The sequence below is a fragment of the Panulirus ornatus genome, chromosome 19, assembly GCF_036320965.1.
Source record: "Panulirus ornatus isolate Po-2019 chromosome 19, ASM3632096v1, whole genome shotgun sequence".
Classification (NCBI taxonomy): domain Eukaryota; kingdom Metazoa; phylum Arthropoda; class Malacostraca; order Decapoda; family Palinuridae; genus Panulirus; species Panulirus ornatus.
In genome coordinates, this window is record NC_092242.1 from 37,801,273 (window position 1) to 37,821,024 (window position 19,752).

General features: G+C 39.4%; 1 pseudogene; it reads left to right on the forward strand.

The window, feature by feature from the left end:
• The window catches only part of LOC139755692 (eukaryotic elongation factor 2 kinase pseudogene), a 76,631-nt pseudogene extending 65,304 nt beyond the window's left edge, over window positions 1–11,327 (forward strand).
• The last annotated feature ends 8,425 nt before the right edge of the window (window positions 11,328–19,752 follow it).

The window sequence follows — 19,752 nt, forward strand, 5'->3', positions numbered from 1 at the left end:
TGTTGACTGGTTGGTAAGGTTATTTAATGTATGTATGATTCATGATGAGGTGCCTGAGGATTGGCGGAATGCTTGCATAGTGCCATTGTACAAAGGCAAAGAGGATAAGAGGGAGTGCTCAAATTACAGAGGTATAAGTTTGTTGAGTATTCCTGGTAAATCATATGGGAGGGTATTGATTGAGAGGGTGAAGGCATGTACAGAGCATCAGATTGGGGAAGAGCAGTGTGGTTTCAGAAGTGGTAGAGGATGTGTGGATCAGGTGTTTGCTTTGAAGAATGTATGTGAGAAATACTTAGAAAAACAAATGGATTTGTATGTAGCATTTTTGGATCTGGAGAAGGCATATGATAGAGTTGATAGAGATGCTCTGTGGAAGGTTTTAAGAATATATGGTGTGGTAGGCAAGTTGTTAGAAGCAGTGAAAAGTTTTTATCGAGGATGTAAGGCATGTGTAATTGTTATCTTTCTTTTATACATCTCCCACTCATTTGCATTATGTCCCTGCAAAAATCGTCCAAATGGCACTCTCTTCTCTTTCACTAATAATCTTACTTCTTCATCTCACCACTCATTACCTTTCTAATCTGCCCACCTCCCACGCTTCTCAGCCACAATCATCTTTTGCGGAAGCCATCACTGCTTCCCTAAATACATCCCATATATATATATATATATATATATATATATATATATATATATATATATATATATATATATATATATATATATATATATATATATATATATATATATATATATATATATATATATATGTATATATATATATATGTATATATATATATATATATATATATATATATATATATATATATATATATATATATATATATATATATATATATATATATATATATATATATATATATATATATATATATATATATATATATATATATATATATATATATATATATATATATATATATATATATATATATATATATATATATATATATATATATATATATATATATATATATATATATATATATATATATATATATATATATATATATATATATATATATATAATATATATATATATATATATATATATATATATATATATATATATATATATATATATATATATATATATATATATATATATATATATATATATATATATATATATATATATATATATATATATATATATATATATATATATATATATATATATATATATATATATATATATATATATATATATATATATATATATATATCTTTCTTTCATACTATTCGTCATTTCCCGCGTAAGCGAGGTAGCGTTAAGAACAGAGGACTGGGGCATACCCTCTCCTCCTTGTAATTTAACTTTCTAAAAGGGGAAACAGACGAAGGAATCATGCTGGAAATAATCATCTTTCTCGAAGGCTCAGATTCGGGTGTCTAAATGTCTGTGAATGTGTCCAAGATGAGAAAAATGGAGAGATAGGTAGTATGTTTGAGGAAAGGATCCTGGATGTTTTGGCTCTGAGTGAAACGAAGCTTAAGAGTAAAGGTGAAGAGCGTTTGGGAATGTCTTGCGAGTAAAGTCAGGGGTTAGTGAGGGGACAAGAGCAAGGGAAGGAGTAGCACTACTCCAGAAGCAGGAGTGTTGGGAATATGTGAGAAAGTGTAAGAAATTAAACTCTAGATTGATATGGGTAAAACTGAAAGTGGAGGGAGAGAGATGAGTGATTATTGGTGCATATACACCTGGGCTTGAGAAGAAAGTTTCTGAGAGGCAAGTGTTTTGGGAGCAGCTGAGTGAGTGTATTAATAGTTCTGATGCACGAGACCGGTGATGGGTGATGGGTGATTTAAATGCAAAGGTGAATGATATCACAATTGAGTTAATAATTGGTGTATATGGGATGTTCAGTATTGTAAATGGAATTGAAGTGCTTGTAAATTCATATGCTGAAAATGGACTGGTTATTCGGAATATTTGGTTTAAAAAAAGAGATATACATAAACATACGTATGTAAGTAGGAGAGATGGCTAGAATGCGTTTTTGTATAACGTGTTAATTGATAGGCGCAAGAGAGACTTTTGGAAGTTAATGAGCTGAGAGGTGCAACTAGAGGGATGTCTGATCATTATCTTCTGGGTGGGAAAGCGAAGAATTGTAGAGGTTTTCAGAAAAGATGAGAGAATGTTGGGGTGAAGAGAGTGTTGAGAGTATGTGAGCTTGGGAATGAAACTTGTGTGAGGAAGTACCAGGAGAGACTCAGTACAGAATTGAGAAAAGTGAGAACAAAGGACGTAAGAGGAGTGGGGGAGGAATGGGATGTATTTAGAGATGCAGTAATGGCTTGCGCAAAAGATGTTTGTGGCATGAGAAGCGTCGAAGGGGGCAGATTAGAAAGGGTTGTCAGTGGTGGGATGAAGAAGTAAGATCATTAGTGAAAGAGAAGAGAGAAGCATTTGGACGATTTTCGCATGGAAATAATGCAAATGAGTGGTAGATGTATAAAAGAAAAGGACAGGAGGTCAAGAGAAAGGTGCAAGAGGCGAAAAAGAGGGCAAATGAGAGTTGTGGTGAGAGAGTATCATTAAATTCTAGAGAGAATAAAAAGATGTCTTGGAACGAGGTAAATAAAGTGCGTAAGACGAGGGAACAAATGGGAACTTCAATGAAGGGGGCTAATGGGGAGGTGGTAACAAGTAATGGTGCTGTGAGAAGGAGATGGAGTGAGTATTTTGAAGATTTTTTGAATATGTTTCACAATAGATCGGGAGATATAGGGAGTTTTGGTCGAGGTTGTGTGCAAAGTGAGATGTTTAGGGAGAATGATTGGGTAAACAGAGGAGAGGTAGTTAGAGCTTTGCTGAAGATGAAGGCCGGCAAGGCCGTGGGTTTAAATGGTATTGCAGTGAAATTTATCAAAAAAAGGGGATGACTGTATTGGTGAGCTGCCTAAGGATTGGCAGAGTGTTTGCATAGAGCCATTGTACACAGGCAAAAGGGATAAAAGTGTGTGCTCAAATTGCAGAGTGATAAGTTTGTTGAGTATTCCTGGGAAATTAAATGGGAGGGTAATGATTGAGAGGATGAAGGCATGTACAGAGAATCAAATTGGGGAAGAGCAGTGTTGTTTCAGAAGTTGTAGATGATGTGTGGATCAGGTGTTTGCTTTGAAGAATGTATGCGAGAAATACTTAGAAAAGCAAATGGATTTGTATGTAGCATTTATAGACCTGGAGAAGGCATATGACAGAGTTGATAGAGAGGCTCTATGGAAGGTATTAAGAATATATGGTGCGGGAGGTTACTAAGTTGTTAGAAGAAGTGAAAAGTTTTTTATCGAGGATGTAAGGCATGTGTACGTGTAGGAAGAGAGGAAAGTGAATAGTTCTCAGTGAATGTAGGTTTGCGGCAGGGGTGTGTGATGTCTCCATGGCTGTTTAATTTGTTTATGGATGGGGTTGTTAGGGAGGAGAGTATAAGACTTTTGGAGAGAGGGGCAAGTATGCAGTCTGTTGTGGATGAGAGAGCTTGGGAAGTGAGTCAGTTGTTTTTCGCTGATGATACAGCGCTGGTGGCTGATTCATGTAAGAAACTACAGAAGCTGGTGACTGAGTTTGGTTATGTGTGTGAAAACAAACAAGCTCAGAGTAAAAGTGAAAAAGAGCATGTTTATTAGGTACAGTAAGTTTGAGGGTCAAGTCAATTGGGAGGTAGGTTAGAATGGAGAAAAAATTGAGGAAGTGAAGTGTTTTAGATATCTGGGAGTGGATTTGCTAGCGGATGGAACCATGGAAGCGGAAGTGAATCATAGGGTGGGGGAGGGTGCAAAATTTCTAGGAGCGTCGAAGAATGTATGGAAATCGAGATCATTATCTCGCAAAGCAAAAATGGGTATTTTTGAAGGAATAGTGTTTCCAACAATGTTATATGGTTGCGAGGCGTAGGCTATGGATAGAGCCGTGCGGAGGAGGGTGGATGTGCCGGAAATGAGATGTTTGATGACACTATGTCGTGTGAGGTGGTTTAATCGAGAAAGTAATAATCGGGTAAGAGAGATGTGTGGTAATAAAAAGAGTGACCCTGAGAGAGCAGAAGAGGGTGTTTTGAAATGGTTTGGTCACATGGAGAGAATAAGTGAGGAAAGATTGACCAAGAGGATATATGTGTCAGAGGTAGAGGGAAGGAGGAGAAGTAGGAGACCAAATTGGAGGTGGAAAGATGGAGTGAAAAAGATTTTGAGTGATCAGGACCTGAACATGCAGGAGGGTGAAATGCGTGCAAGGAATAGAGTGAATTGGAACGATATGGTATACCGGGGTCGACGTGCTGTCATTGGATTGAACCAGGGCTTGTGAAGCGTCTGGGGTAACCCATGGAAAGTTTTGTTTTGCCTTATTGTGGAAATGGAGCTGTGGTTTCGGTGCATTATTACATAACATCTAGAGACTGAGTGTGAACGAATGAGGACTTTGTTGTCTTTTCTTAGCTCTACCTTGCACACATGAGGGGGAAGGGGGTTGTTATGTCATTTGTGGCAGGGTGGCGATGGGAATATATAAAGGCAGAGAGTATGAATTATGTACATGTATATATATATGTATATGTCTGTGTGTGTATATATATGTATACGTTGAGATGTATTAGGTATGTGTATTTGCGTTCGTGGACGTGTATGTATACGTATGTGTATGTGGGTTTGTTGGGCCATTCTATCGTCTGTTTCCTTGCGCTACCTCGCTAACCCGGGAGACAGTGATAAAGCAAAATAAATAAATAAATGAATATATAAATGAATAAATATATAAATATATATTCATGTGAGAATCTGCAGAAGCTGGTGACTGTGTTTGGTAAAGTGTGAAAGAAGAAGGTTAAGAGTAAATGTGAATAAGAGCAAGGTTATTAGGTACAGTAGGGTTGAGGGTCAAGTCAATTGGGAGGTAAGTTTCAACGGAGAAAAACTGGTGGAAGTAAAGTGATTTAGATATCTGGGAGTGGATCTGGCAGCGGATGTAACCATGGAAGCGGAAGTGAAATATAGGGTAGGGGAGGGGGCGAAAATCCTAGGAGCCTTGAAGAATGTTTGGAAGTCGAGAACATTATCTCGAAAAGCAAAAAATGGGTATATATATATATATATATATATATATATATATATATATATATATATATATATATATATATATATATATATATATATATATATATATATATACTATCCCTGGGGATAGGGGAGAAAGAATACTTCCCACGTATTCCCTGCGTGTCGTAGAAGGCGACTAAAAGGGAAGGGAGCGGGGGGCTGTAAATCCTCCCCTCTCGTTTTTTTTTTTTTTCCAAAAAGAAGGAACAGAGAAGGGGGCCAGGTGAGGATATTCCCTCTAAGGCCCAGTCCTCTGTTCTTAACGCTACCTCGCTAATGCGGGAAATGGCGAATAGTATGAAAAATAGTATGAAAATATATATATATATATATATATATATATATATATATATATATATATATATATATTTTTTTTTTTTTTTTTTTTTTTTATACTTTGTCGCTGTCTCCCGCGTTTGCGAGGTAGCGCAAGGAAACAGACGAAAGAAATGGCCCAACCCCCCCCCCATACACATGTACATACGTCCACACACGCAAATATACATACCTACACAGCTTTCCATGGTTTACCCCAGACGCTTCACATGCCTTGATTCAATCCACTGACAGCACGTCAACCCCTGTATACCACATCGCTCCAATTCACTCTATTCCTTGCCCTCCTTTCACCCTCCTGCCCTCATATATATATATATATGAATGTAGGTTTGCGGCAGGTTGTGTGATGTCTCCATGTTTGTTTAATTTGTTTATGGATGGGGTTGTTAGGGAGGTGAATGCAAGAGTTTTGGAAAGAGATGCAAGTATGAAGTCTGTTGTGGATGAGAGAGCTTGGGAAGTGAGTCAGTTGATGTTCGCTGATGATACAGCGCTGGTGGCTGATTCATGTGAGAAACTGCAGAAGCTGGTGACTGAGTTTGGTAAAGTGTGTGAAAGAAGAAAGTTAAGAGTAAATGTGAATAAGAGCAAGGTTATTAGGTACAGTAGGGTTGAGGGTCAATTCAATTGGGAGGTGAGTTTGAATGGAGAAAAACTGGAGGAAGTGAAGTGTTTTAGATATCTGGGAGTGGATCTGGCAGCGGATGGAACCATGGAAGCGGAAGTGGATAATAGGGTGGGGGAGGGAGCGAAAATTCTGGGAGCCTTGAAGAATGTGTGGAAGTCGAGAACATTATCTCGGAAAGCAAAAATGGGTGTGTTTGAATGAATAGTGGTTCCAACAATGTTGTATGGTTGCGAGGCGTGGACTATGGATAGAGTTGTGTGCAGGAGGATGGATGTGCTGGAAATGAGATGTTTGAGGACAATGTGTGGTGTGAGGTGGTTTGATCGAGTAAGTAACGTAAGGGTAAGAGAGATGTGTGGAAATAAAAAGAGCGTGGTTGAGAGACCAGAAGAGGGTGTTTTAAAATGGTTTGGTCACATGGAGAGAATGAGTGAGGAAAGATTGACCAAAAGGATATATATGTCGGAGGTGGAGGGAACGAGGAGAAAAAAGAAATATATATATATATATATATATATATATATATATATATATATATTTATTTATTATTTTTTGCTTTGTCGCTGTCTCCCGCGTTTGCGAGGTAGCGCAAGGAAGCAGACGAAAGCAATGGCATATATATATATATATATATATATATTTGTTTATTATACTTTGTCGCTGTCTCCCGCGTTTGCGAGGTAGCGCAAGGAAACAGACGAAAGAAATGGCCCAACCCCCCCCCCATACACATGTATATACATACGTCCACACACTCAAATATACATACCTACACAGTTTTCCATGGATTACCCCAGACGCTTCACATGCCTTGATTCAATCCACTGACAGCACGTCAACCACGTTATACCACATCGATCCAATTCACTCTATTCCCTGCCCTCCTTTCACCCTCCTGCATGTTCAGGCCCCGATCACACAATATCTTTTTCATTTCTTCTTTCCACCTCCAATTTGGTGTCCCTCTTCTCCTCGTTCCCTCCACCTCCGACATATATATCCTCTTGGTCAATGTTTCCTCACTCATTCTCTCCATGTGACCAAACCATTTCAAAACACCCTCTTCTGGTCTCTCAACCACTTTCTTTTTATTTCCACACATCTCTCTTACCCTTACGTTACTTACTCGCTCAAACCACCTCACACCACACATTGTCCTCAAACATCTCATTTCCAGCACATCCATCCTCCTACGCACAACTCTATCCATAGTCCACCCCTCGCAACCATACAACATTGTTGGAACCACTATTCCTTCAAACATACCCATTTTTGCTTTCCGAGATAATGTTCTCGACTTCCACACATTCTTCAAGGCTCCCAGAATTTTCGCCCCCTCCCCCACCCTATGATCCACTTCCGCTTCCATGTTTCCATCCGCTGCCAGATCCACTCCCAGATATATAAAACACTTCACTTCCTCCAGTTTTTCTCCATTCAAACTCACCTCCCAATTGACTTGACCCTCAACCCTGCTGTACCTAATAACCTTGCTCTTATTCACATTTACTCTTAACTTTCTTCTTTCACACACTTTACCAAACTCAGTCACCAGCTTCTGCAGTTTCTCACATGAATCAGCCACCAGCGCTGTATCATCAGCGAACAACAACTGACTCACTTCCCGAGCTCTCTCATCCCCAACAGACTTCATCCTTGCCCCTCTTTCCAAAACTCTTGAATTCACCTCCCTAACAATCCCATCCATAAACAAATTAAACAACCATGGAGACATCACACACCCCTGCCGCAAACCTACATTCACTGAGAACCAATCACTTTCCTCTCTTCCTACACGTAAAAATGCCTTACATCATCGATAAAAACTTTTCACTGCTTCTAACAACTTGCCTCCCACACCATATATTCTTAATACCTTCCACAGAGCATTTCTATCAACTCTATCATATGCCTTCTCCAGATCCGTAAATGCTACATACAAATCCATTTGCTTTTCTAAGTATTTCTCACATACATTCTTCAAAGCAAACACCTGATCCACACATCCTCTACCACTTCTGAAACCACACTGCTCTTCCCCAATCTGATGCTCTGTATATGTCTTCACCCTCTCAATCAATATCCTCCCATATAATTTACCAGGAATACTCAACAAAATTTTACCTCTGTAATTTGAGCACTCACTCTTATCCCCTTTGCCTTTGTACAATGGCACTATGCACGCATTCCGCCAATCCTCAGGCACCTCACCATGAGTCATACATACATTAAATAACCTTACCAACCAGTCAACAATACAGTCATCCCCTTTTTTAATAAATTCCACTGCAATACCATCCAAACCTGCTGCCTTGCCGGCTTTCATCTTCCGCAAAGCTTTTACTACCTCTTCTCTGTTTACCAAATCATTTTCCCTAACCCTCGCACTTTGCACACCACCTCGACCAAAACACCCTATATCTGCCACTCTATCATCAAACACATTCAACAAACCTTCAAAATACTCACTCCATCTCCTTCTCACATCACCACTACTTGTTATCACCTCCCCATTTGCGCCCTTCACTGAAGTTCCCATTTGCTCCCTAGTCTTACGCACTTTATTTACCTCCTTCCAGAACATCTTTTTATTCTCCCTAAAACTTAATGATACTCTCTCACCCCAACTCTCATTTGCCCTTTTTTTCACCTCTTGCACCTTTCTCTTGAACTCCTGTCTCTTTCTTTTATACGTCTCCCACTCAATTTCATTTTATCCCTTCAAAAATCGTCCAAATGCCTCTCTCTTCTCTTCCACTAATACTCTTACTTCTTCATCCCACCACTCACTACCCTTTCTAATCAACCCACCTCCCACTCTTCTCATGCCACAAGCATCTTTTGCGCAATCCATCACTGATTTCCTAAATACATCCCATTCCTCCCCCACTCCCCTTACTTCCATTGTTCTCACCTTTTTCCATTCTGTACTCAGTCTCTCCTGGTACTTCCTCATACAAGTCTCCTTCCCAAGCTCACTTACTCTCACCACCCACTTCACCCCAACATTTACTCTTCTTTTCTGGAAACCCATACAAATCTTCACCTTAACCTCCACAAGATAATGATCAGACATCCCTCCAGTTGCACCTCTCAGCACATTAACATCCAAAAGTCTCTCTTTCGCGCGCCTGTCAATTAACACGTAATCCAATAACGCTCTCTGGCCATCTCTCCTACTTACATAAGTATACTTATGTATATCTCGCTTTTTAAACCAGGTATTCCCAATCATCAGTCCTTTTTCAGCACATAAATCTACAAGCTCTTCACCATTTCCATTTACAACACTGAACACCCCATGTATACCAATTATTCCCTCAACTGCCACATTACTCACCTTTGCATTGAAATCACCCAACACTATAACCCGTATGTATATATATATATATATATAGTATAATAGACATAACCCACCAAAAAAGGTAGACATATTCCAAATGGCTATTCTTGAAATGGTGGAGAGAGTGGGTAGTCCTTTGTTTCACCTTGAACACTTCACTGAAGGTCATCATGTCAAGTACAATTCGAACTCTGGCTTTGTACGTTCAGAGGCCATTGGCATGACTCCTCAAGCATTCTCCTTTCATTTCACCTTTGAAAGATCTGGGCATGAGCTCATAGTAGTTGACATCCAAGGTGTTGGTGATTTATACACAGATCCACAGATTCACACCAGTCATGGAAATGACTATGGTGATGGTAACTTGGGCACACGGGGAATGGCTTTGTTTCTGCACTCACACCAATGTAATTCCATTTTGAGAGTCTAAATCTTACACCATTTGATTTAGCACCATCAGAGATTGAAGTTAATAAGAACATCTCCAACCTTCAGTTCTCCTGTAAAACAGTGGTCCGTGGGACTGAAGAAATAGTGGTAACACCAACAGAGGAGAAGGGACATATTCAGGAATATATCCGTATGCGCTCCCTGTCATCAGGATTTGTTTCTGGTGATGATAAGCCAAGGATAAAGCTTAACTCTATTAGCTCCATAGATTCTTTGGATAGTGATGACTTGCCCATGATGTCAGAGAGTGAAGACTCCTTAGTTGATTCTGCTCGCCGGGAACAAAGACACCATCAATTTGTTGCCAATTCAGGATTACGATTTGACTCGCTGTCTGAATCTGGTACTGATACAGCAACAAGGGAAATGGATATGTCAGTTCAAGGATATGGTCCAGAGGAAATCTCGTCCATCACACGTTCTTGGAGAAATGGAACATCGAAAATAGCTTGAACTTCTGGAAGAGAACAGGTGCAAAACTGGAGGATCTGTTCTTGGACAGGTACGTTTGGATCTTGCAAAATATCATGAGTTGAACAGGTTTGTAAAGGAATCGGAGTCTTATGACAAAGAAGCTGCAGTTTTCCATGTAAATCAAGCAGCCAGGTGTGGCATCCTTGAGGCCATCAAAACTATGGCACAACTACATCTTGGCCTACAGCACGACGTTCTTCCAGATTTCGAGATAGATGAAAACATGTACGACAAGGAATTAGGGTTTGACTACATGTTGACAGCTGCTGAGGCTAGGGACCTTGCTACCATGATTTACATTGCAGAGGCATATGAAACTGGAATTGGTCTACTACCATCTAGGACTCGTGACTGGAGCAAGGTAGTACAGTGGCTTGATAGAATGGTGAGCACGAACTCAGAAGATGAGGATGGTAACTTTGATGGTACAATGCATGACCCACAGTACCAGCTAGTGGCTAAACAAGCAACAATGTACTTAACTGGTGGTTTTTGCCTTCCAAAAGATCCAAGTAAAGCTGGTGATATGTTCAGTTGGGCTGCAGAATTGGCAACAGAAGCCATGAAGGGTAAACTGGCCTCCAAGTATTTCATGTTGGCAGAGGAAGCTTGGGCAGAATGTGAGAAATTATAAAGGAAAATGATTTCTGGAGGGCAGAGAGTAATTCTGAAGTGCTATCAAGTGTATTGTTGATACTGTAGTACAGTCAATAAGGAGTAAAAATATATATGGTGTATTTCAATCAGTTTGACTCCTAGCTATGTACAGTGTCGTACACATAGTATTATTGTTATTATAAATAAAGTATAACTTTACATGTATATGTACATACATACATATAGGTGTTACTGGAACAACGTGCTTGAGGTTACACAGGGAGTGAAAAGTGACCTTTGGCAAAGCTTTATCATTGGGAATACAGTCTCATCAAAAACTTTTTTCTCCAAAGGAGTTTACATCTCCCTCCTACTGTAAGCAACACAGCCTTGGGCTTCAGGAACTTTAGAAAGGTCTTGGAATAATCATTGATAATATTTGTGTCTACAATACCTCTGTGACAAATGAAACTATAGGTGGTGGATGAAAAGACGGAGATGGGTAGGAATGGGTTAATGTTCTAACATTGCGACCCACAGTGTCTACTTCAGAGAGCTGAGCATTAAACTGTTCCTGCCCATTTCTTGTGTTTTCAGCAACCCCCTACTCTCTCATATATATATGTAGAAGGCGACTAAAAGGGGAGGGAGCGGCGGGCTGGAAATCCTCCCCTCTCGTTTTTTTTTTTCAATTTTCCAAAAGAAGGAACAGAGATGGGGCCAGTTGAGGATATTCCCTCAAAGGCCCAGTCCTCTGTTCTTAACGCTACCTCGCTAACGCGGGAAATGGCGAATAGTATGAAAGAAAAGAAAATATACATATGTATATATATATATATATATATATATATATACATATACGAATGAAGTGCATATGAACGCGCACCTTCATAGAACATACAAACCTCCAACAGCCAGGATCGAACCCGGGACCCTTTGCAAGAGGCAGGCATGCTAACCGCTAGGCTATGGGACTGTATAATTGGAAACAACTATTCGAAATACTAAGTACTCGAATACCCTTCGTCTCACCATTGTGAGAGAAGGGTATATATATACATATATATATATATATATATATATATATATATATATATATATATATATATATATATATATATATATATATATATATATATATATATATATATATATATATATATATATATATATATATATATATACTACCATCCAGACATCACACGCCCCCTGCCGCAAACCTATATTCACTGAGAACCAATCACTTTCCTCTCTTCCTACACATACAAATGCCTTTCATCCTCGATAAAACCTTTTCACTGCTTCTAACAACTTGCCTCCCACACCATATATTCTTAGTACCTTCCACAGAGCATCTCTATCAACTCTATGATATGCCTTCTCCAGATCCAAAAATGCTACATTCAAATCCATTTGCTTTTCTAAGTATTTCTCACATACATTCTTCAAAGGAAACACCTGATCCACACATCCTCTACCACTTCTGAAACCACACTGCTCTTCCCCAATCTGATGCTCTGTACATGCCTTTACCCTCTCAATCAATACCCTCCCATATATTTTACCAGGAATACTCAACAAACTTATACCTATGTAATTTGAGCACTCACTCTTATCCCCTTTGCCTTTGTGCAATTGCACTATGCAAGCATTAAGCCAATCCGCATTCACCTCACCATGAATCATACATACATTAAATAACCTTACCAACCAGTCAACAATACAGTCACACACTTTTTTAATACATTCCACTGCAATACCATCCAAACCTGCTGCCTTGCCGGCTTTCATCTTCCGCAAAGCTTTTACTACCTCTTCTCTGTTTACCAAAACATTTTCCCTAACCCTCCCACTTTCCACACCACCTCGACCAAAACACCCTATATCTGCCACTCTATCATCAAACACATTCAACAAACCTTCAAAATACTCACTCCATCTCCTTCTCACATCACCACTACTTGTTATCACCTGTCCATTAGCCCCCTTCACTGAAGTTCACATTTGCTTTCTTATCTTACGCACTTTATTTACCTCCTTTGAGAACATCTTTTTATTCTCCCTAAAATTTAATGATACTCTCTCACCCCAACTCTCACTTGCCCTCTTTTTCACCTCTTGCACCTTTCTCTTGAAATTCTGTCTCTTTTATACATCTTCCACTCATTTGCATTTTTCCCTGCAAACATCGTCCATATAACTCTCTCTTCTCTTTCACTAATAATCTTACTTCTTCATCCCACCACTCACTACCCTTTCTAATCAACCCACCTCCCACGCTTCTCATGCCACAAGCATCTTTTGCGCAAGCCATCACTTCTTCCCTAAATACATCCCATTCCTCCACCACTCCCCTTACTTCCATTGTCCAAGGTTGCGTCGACAGGAATGAATACAGGTCTTCTTCGTGGATGGTAGTCAATGAAGATCAGGCGGCCTTTGTAGATTTATTACAAAAGAATATGTATGTACATCTGTAGTACTCTGGGCTATAGTCTTGTGACACACTACGACACACCCTAGTGAACAGTGTGACGATGCTGGCCAGTGTGTCCCCTCGGGTCACACTGACTGGAGTTATATGGGAGTCCGTCAACACCCATTCAACAACGTGTTCAAATAACAGATCAGATCTTACGTGTTCAAACATCCTGAGTAACAGTAGCCCGTGGGAACATGCATCTAACTCTATGTAACTTACAGTAAAATGATAATAACAAATAGTTAATGAAAAATTAATGGTAGTGTGCGTGAGTCTTACATTTTGCTCGACCACAACCTGGCTCAAGCTCCTGCGAGCCATGAAAAGTTATGGTTATTTATGAAATAATACTGAGTACAGAAATAAGCAAATTACAGTTATTAACAAGAGTTACTCCTATATCAACTAGTATTCTTGAGAAGATAGATAACACACTCTACAATTGTTAGAGGATTAAAAAGATATATATATATATATATATATATATATATATATATATATATATATATATATATATATATATATATATATATATATATATATATATATATGCATTTACCTCCCTAACAACCCCATCCATAAACAAATTAAACAACCATGGAGACATCACACAGCCCTGCCGCAAACCTACATTCACTGAGAACCAATCACTTTCCTCTCTTCCTACACGTAAAAATGCCTTACATCCTCGATAAAAACTTTTCACTGCTTCTAACAACTTTCCTCCCACACCATATATTCTTAATACCTTCCACAGAGCATCTCTATCAACTCTATCATATGCCTTCTCCAGATCCATAAATACTACATACAAATCCATTTGCTTTTCTAAGTATTTCTCACATACATTCTTCAAAGCAAACACCTGATCCACACATCCTCAACCACTTCTGAAACCACACTGCTCTTCCCCAATCTGATGCTCTGTACATGCCTTCACCCTCTCAATCAATACCCTCCCATATAATTTACCAGGAATACTCAACAAACTTATACCTCTGTAATTTGAGCACTCACTCTTATCCCCTTTGCCTTTGTACAATGGCACTATGCACGCATTCCGCCAATCCTCAGGCACCTCACCATTAGTCATACATACATTAAATAACCTTACCAACCAGTCAACAATACAGTCACCCCCTTTTTTAATAAATTCCACCGCAATACCATCCAAACCTGCTGCCTTGCCGGCTTTCATCTTCCGCAAAGCTTTCACTACCTCCTCTCTGTTTACCAAATCATTTTCCCTAACCCTCTCACTTTGCACACCACCTCGACCAAAACACCCTATATCTGCCACTCTATCATCAAACACATTCAACAAACCTTCAAAATACTCACTCCATCTCCTTCTCACATCACCACTACTTGTTATCACATCCCCATTTGCGCCCTTCACTGAAGTTCCCATTTGCTCCCTTGTCTTACGCACTTTATTTACCTCCTTCCAGAACATCTTTTTATTCTCCCTAAAATTTAATGATACTCTCTCACCCCAACTCTCATTTGCCCTTTTTTTCACCTCTTGCACCTTTCTCTTGACCTCCTGTCTCTTTCTTTTATACATCTCCCACTCAATTGCATTTTTTCCCTGCAAAAATCGTCCAAAAGCCTCTCTCTTCTCTTTCACTAATACTCTTACTTCTTCATCCCACCACTCACTACTCTTTCTAATCAACCCACCTCCCACTCTTCTCATGCCACAAGCATCTTTTGCGCAATCCATCACTGATTCCCTATATACATCCCATTCATCCCCCACTCCCCTTACTTCCATTGTTCTCACCTTTTTCCATTCTGTACTCAGTCTCTCCTGGTACTTCCTCACACAGGTCTCCTTCTCAAGCTCACTTACTCTCACCACCCTCTTCACCCCAACATTCACTCTTCTTTTCTGAAAACCCATACAAATCTTCACCTTAGCCTCCACAAGATAATGATCAGACATCCCTTCAGTTGCACCTCTCAGCACATTAACATCCAAAAGTCTCTCTTTCGCACGCCTGTCAATTAACACGTAATCCAATAACGCTCTCTGGCCATCTCTCCTACTTACATAAGTATACTTATGTATATCTCGCTTTTTAAACCAGGTATTCCCAATCATCAGTCCTTTTTCAGCACATAAATCTACAAGCTCTTCACCATTTCCATTTACAACACTGAACACCCCATGTATACCAATCATTCCCTCAACTGCCACATTACTCACCTTTGCATTCAAATCACCCATCACTATGACCCGGTCTCGTGCATCAAAACCACTAACACACTCATTCAGCTGCTCCCAAAACACTTGCCTCTCTTGATCTTTCTTCTCATGCCCAGGTGCATATGCACCAATAATCACCCACCTCTCTCCATCAACTTTCAGTTTTACCCATATTAATCGAGAATTTACTTTCTTACACTCTATCACATACTCCCACAACTCCTGTTTCAGGAGTATTGCTACTCCTTCCCTTGCTCTTGTCCTCTCACTAACCCCTGACTTTACTCCCCAGACATTCCCAAACCACTCTTCCCCTTTACCCTTGAGCTTCGTTTCACTCAGAGCCAAAACATCCAGGTTCCTTTCCTCAAACATACTACCTATCTCTCCTTTTTTCACATCTTGGTTACATTCACACACATTTAGGCACCCCACTCTGAGCCTTCGAGGAGGATGAGCACTCCCCGCGTGACTCCTTCTTCTGTTTCCCATTTTAGAAAGTTAATACAATGAGGGGAGGATTTCTGGCCCCCCGCTCCCGTCACCTCTAGTCGCTTTCTACGACACGCGAGGAATACGTGGGAAGTATTCTTTCACCCCTAACCCCAGGGATAATATACATATATATATACATATACACATACACACACATACACATACATACGCACATATACACACACACACACACATACATATATATACATGGAGTTTTGGAAAGAGGGGCAAGTATGAAGTCTGTTGGGGATGAGAGAGCTTGGGAAGTGAGTCAGTTGTGTTCGCTGATGATACAGCGCTGGTGGCTGATTCATATGAGAAACTGCAGAAGCTGGTGACTGAGTTTGGAAAAGTGTGTGGAAGAAGAAAGTTAAGAGTAAATGTGAATAAGAGCAAAGTTATTAGGTACAGTAGGGTTGAGGGTCAAGTCAATTGGGAGGTGAGTTTGAATGGAGAAAAACTGGAGGAAGTGAAGTGTTTTAGATATCTGGGAGTGGATCTGGCAGCGGATGGAACCATGGAAGCGGAAGTGGATCATAGGGTGGGGGAAGGGGCGAAAATCCTGGGGGCCTTGAAGAATGTGTGGAAGTCGAGAACATTATCTCGGAAAGCAAAAATGGTTATGTTTGAAGGAATAGTGGTTCCAACAATGTTGTATGGTTGCGAGGCGTGGGCTATGGATAGAGTTGTGCGCAGGAGGATGGATGTGCTGGATATGAGATGTTTGAGGACAATGTGTGGTGTGAGGTGGTTTGATCGAGTGAGTAATGTAAGGGTAAGAGAGATGTGTGGAAATAAAAAGAGCGTGGTTGAGAGAGCAGAAGAGGGTGTTTTGAAGTGGTTTGGGCACATGGAGAGGATGAGTGAGGAAACATTGACCAAGAGGATATATGTGTCGGAGGTGGAGGGAACAAGGAGAAGAGGGAGACCAAATTGGAGGTGGAAAGATGTAGTGAAAAAGATTTTGTGTGATCGGGGCCTGAACATGCAGGAGGGTGAAAGGAGGGCAAGGAATAGAGTGAATTGGAGCGATGTGGTATACCGGGGTTGACATGCTGTCAGTGGATTGAAGCAAGGCATGTGAAGCGTCTGGGGTAAACCATGGAAAGCTGTGTAGGTATGTATATTTGCGTGTGTGGACGTATGTATATGCATGTGTATGGGGGGGGGGGGGTTTGAGCCATTTCTTTCGTCTGTTTCCTTGCGCTACCTCGCAAACGCGGGAGACAGCGACAAAGTATAATAAAGAAAAATAATAATATATATATATATATATATATATATGTATATATATATATATATATATATATATATATATATATATATATATATATATATATATATATATATATATATATATATATATATATATATATATATATATATATATATATATATATGTTATAAAGAAAATCAGTATGCAAAAAAAAAATTCAAACAACTCATTCAATATATATCATTCTGGAGTTAGATTCCTCCTTACATAAGGAAGTGCTGCTGCGACTACCTTCTGAACATCCAATGTGGCTGAAGGGAATTCTATATTAGACACCCTATGTCGTAGACGACAATATAAGAGGAATACTATGAATAATAATATGAGTGCAATAGACAACGAAATAATTGAAAATCCAGAAACATGAGAAGTGTACTTAAAAGGTACAAAAGCCAAAACATCTATTGCAGAATCTAAATCTTCTTGAACCATAGATGGAAGGTGTTGGATATTTACTTCATTAATGATGGATAAGTTGATGTTATGGGGGATTCGTTCTATACTCGGGATAGCTCTATCAATCTGGCCTAAAAAATGATCATGAGTTCCGAACAATTTGAAACTTGAACTGATAACAGTACATTGCTGTCCTAACTGAATGTGTCCCAGAAACAAATAAGATTTGGGATGACTGGGTGGGCAATGAATGAGAACATTTTGTGGTTCTGGAAAAAACAGTACGTGATACTTGTCCATACTTTCAATCCAAGGTTCAGTAACAGTAATTTCCTTACAGGAACAGGAATGAAGAACATTTTGTTGATGCCCTAAAAGTAGTTGGTACTCACATGAGTTTGTTTGTAAATCATGAAAAACCAAGGTATTGGGGGGGCAAATCAAGTTGTCAAGCAATGGTTTATGGCACAATGCTAAATCATGCAAGGAAGGATGTGCAATCAACGAGGAATTAATATTATATAAGAGAAAGGTCATGTTATCAGCAAGGATGATAGTCTTCTGCAACTCTTTTGTATAATTAAAAGGGAATGGTATTACGTTCCAAAGGCTGTAAATATTGGAGTCAGTGAATGGTATGTGGATAATAACCGCTTCAAGGATCACGTCAACCGTTAGTAAGGAGTAATAACTGGCCACGTGATGTAGAGGGAGAGCTGGGGTGTAACCGAATTTCGTCATCGCTTGTTTAATGATACGTGTGAGTTCCGAGAAGGGAAAAAACGATGGTGTGACAACTTGGTTTGCCAGATTATTAACATCTTCCAATAAGTCAGTGAAATAATGTGCATAATAAGTGATTTGGGTATATAAACTATCAACATATGTGGAAATAGTCACTATAGCATATATAGTATTAACATACTTTGACAGTAGTGCAACTTGTTGTGTCCGGTTATTAACAGTTAACATCATGTCATTCAAATATCTAGAATGTTGTTTTAAGACCTTAGCTTCGGCTTTAATAAACCTGTTGTTAAGAAGTTGTTGAAATTGTAAAGATGCAATCTGATTCCTAACTGAATTAAGTTCTTCCTGAGTAACAGTACCAAACAAGTATGATTGGAGGGACCCTACAAAATTAAGCAGACCTCTCTTGCTTCTCCTCTGCTTTTCTGTGTTCATCCTGGTATTAGTATTTACTGGAGATTCAATATCTTGTATTATGTCATACAGAATCACACAAGTACTATTCAATTTCCAGGTCCACTGGTTTAACAAAGTTGGAGGAGGAGCAACACTAGAGTTTCTGATGAACGCACTGTTGTAAAACTTGAGTAAGGTAGACCGTAAGCGAGGTACGGCCTCCATTAGTTTCACTAGATTATCGTAAGTGTAGGGTAGACCCTCCAGGCCCAACTTAACCGAGACTGTGTCCCTCACGAGGCGGACCCCGCGGGGAGTCTTGAGAAGGGCGCCTGGTACTGCCATGGTGTCATATACAGGAAGACACCATAAGGACATGAGAAGGAAGAACCTGGAAAATGATAAACTTAGCAACTTCTTATAGGCGAGGTCTTAATGAATACTGATGTGTGTGTGGTGGTCATGTTAGGGTATTCAGTTCTGGTGTGGGGACAGTCTGAACAGTTGTAGAAGTTGTTTGGGTGACATTGTTTGTGGTTTGAGGAGTACTTTCCGTTGTGGTACCGGAATGATCATGTTCAGAATACTGTAAAACTTTCAAGTGGTCCTCATGTTCTTCACGAATGTCACCTGTATTTAGATGTCGAACCCTGAACTTATGTCCCTTTAAATGAGCTAAGACTCTATAGGGGCCAGAAAATTTTGGATCAAGTTTAGGAACCTCACTTCTAGAGTTAAATTCCTGCACCATTACCAAGAGTCCGGGAGCCACCTTTGATGGTTTCGT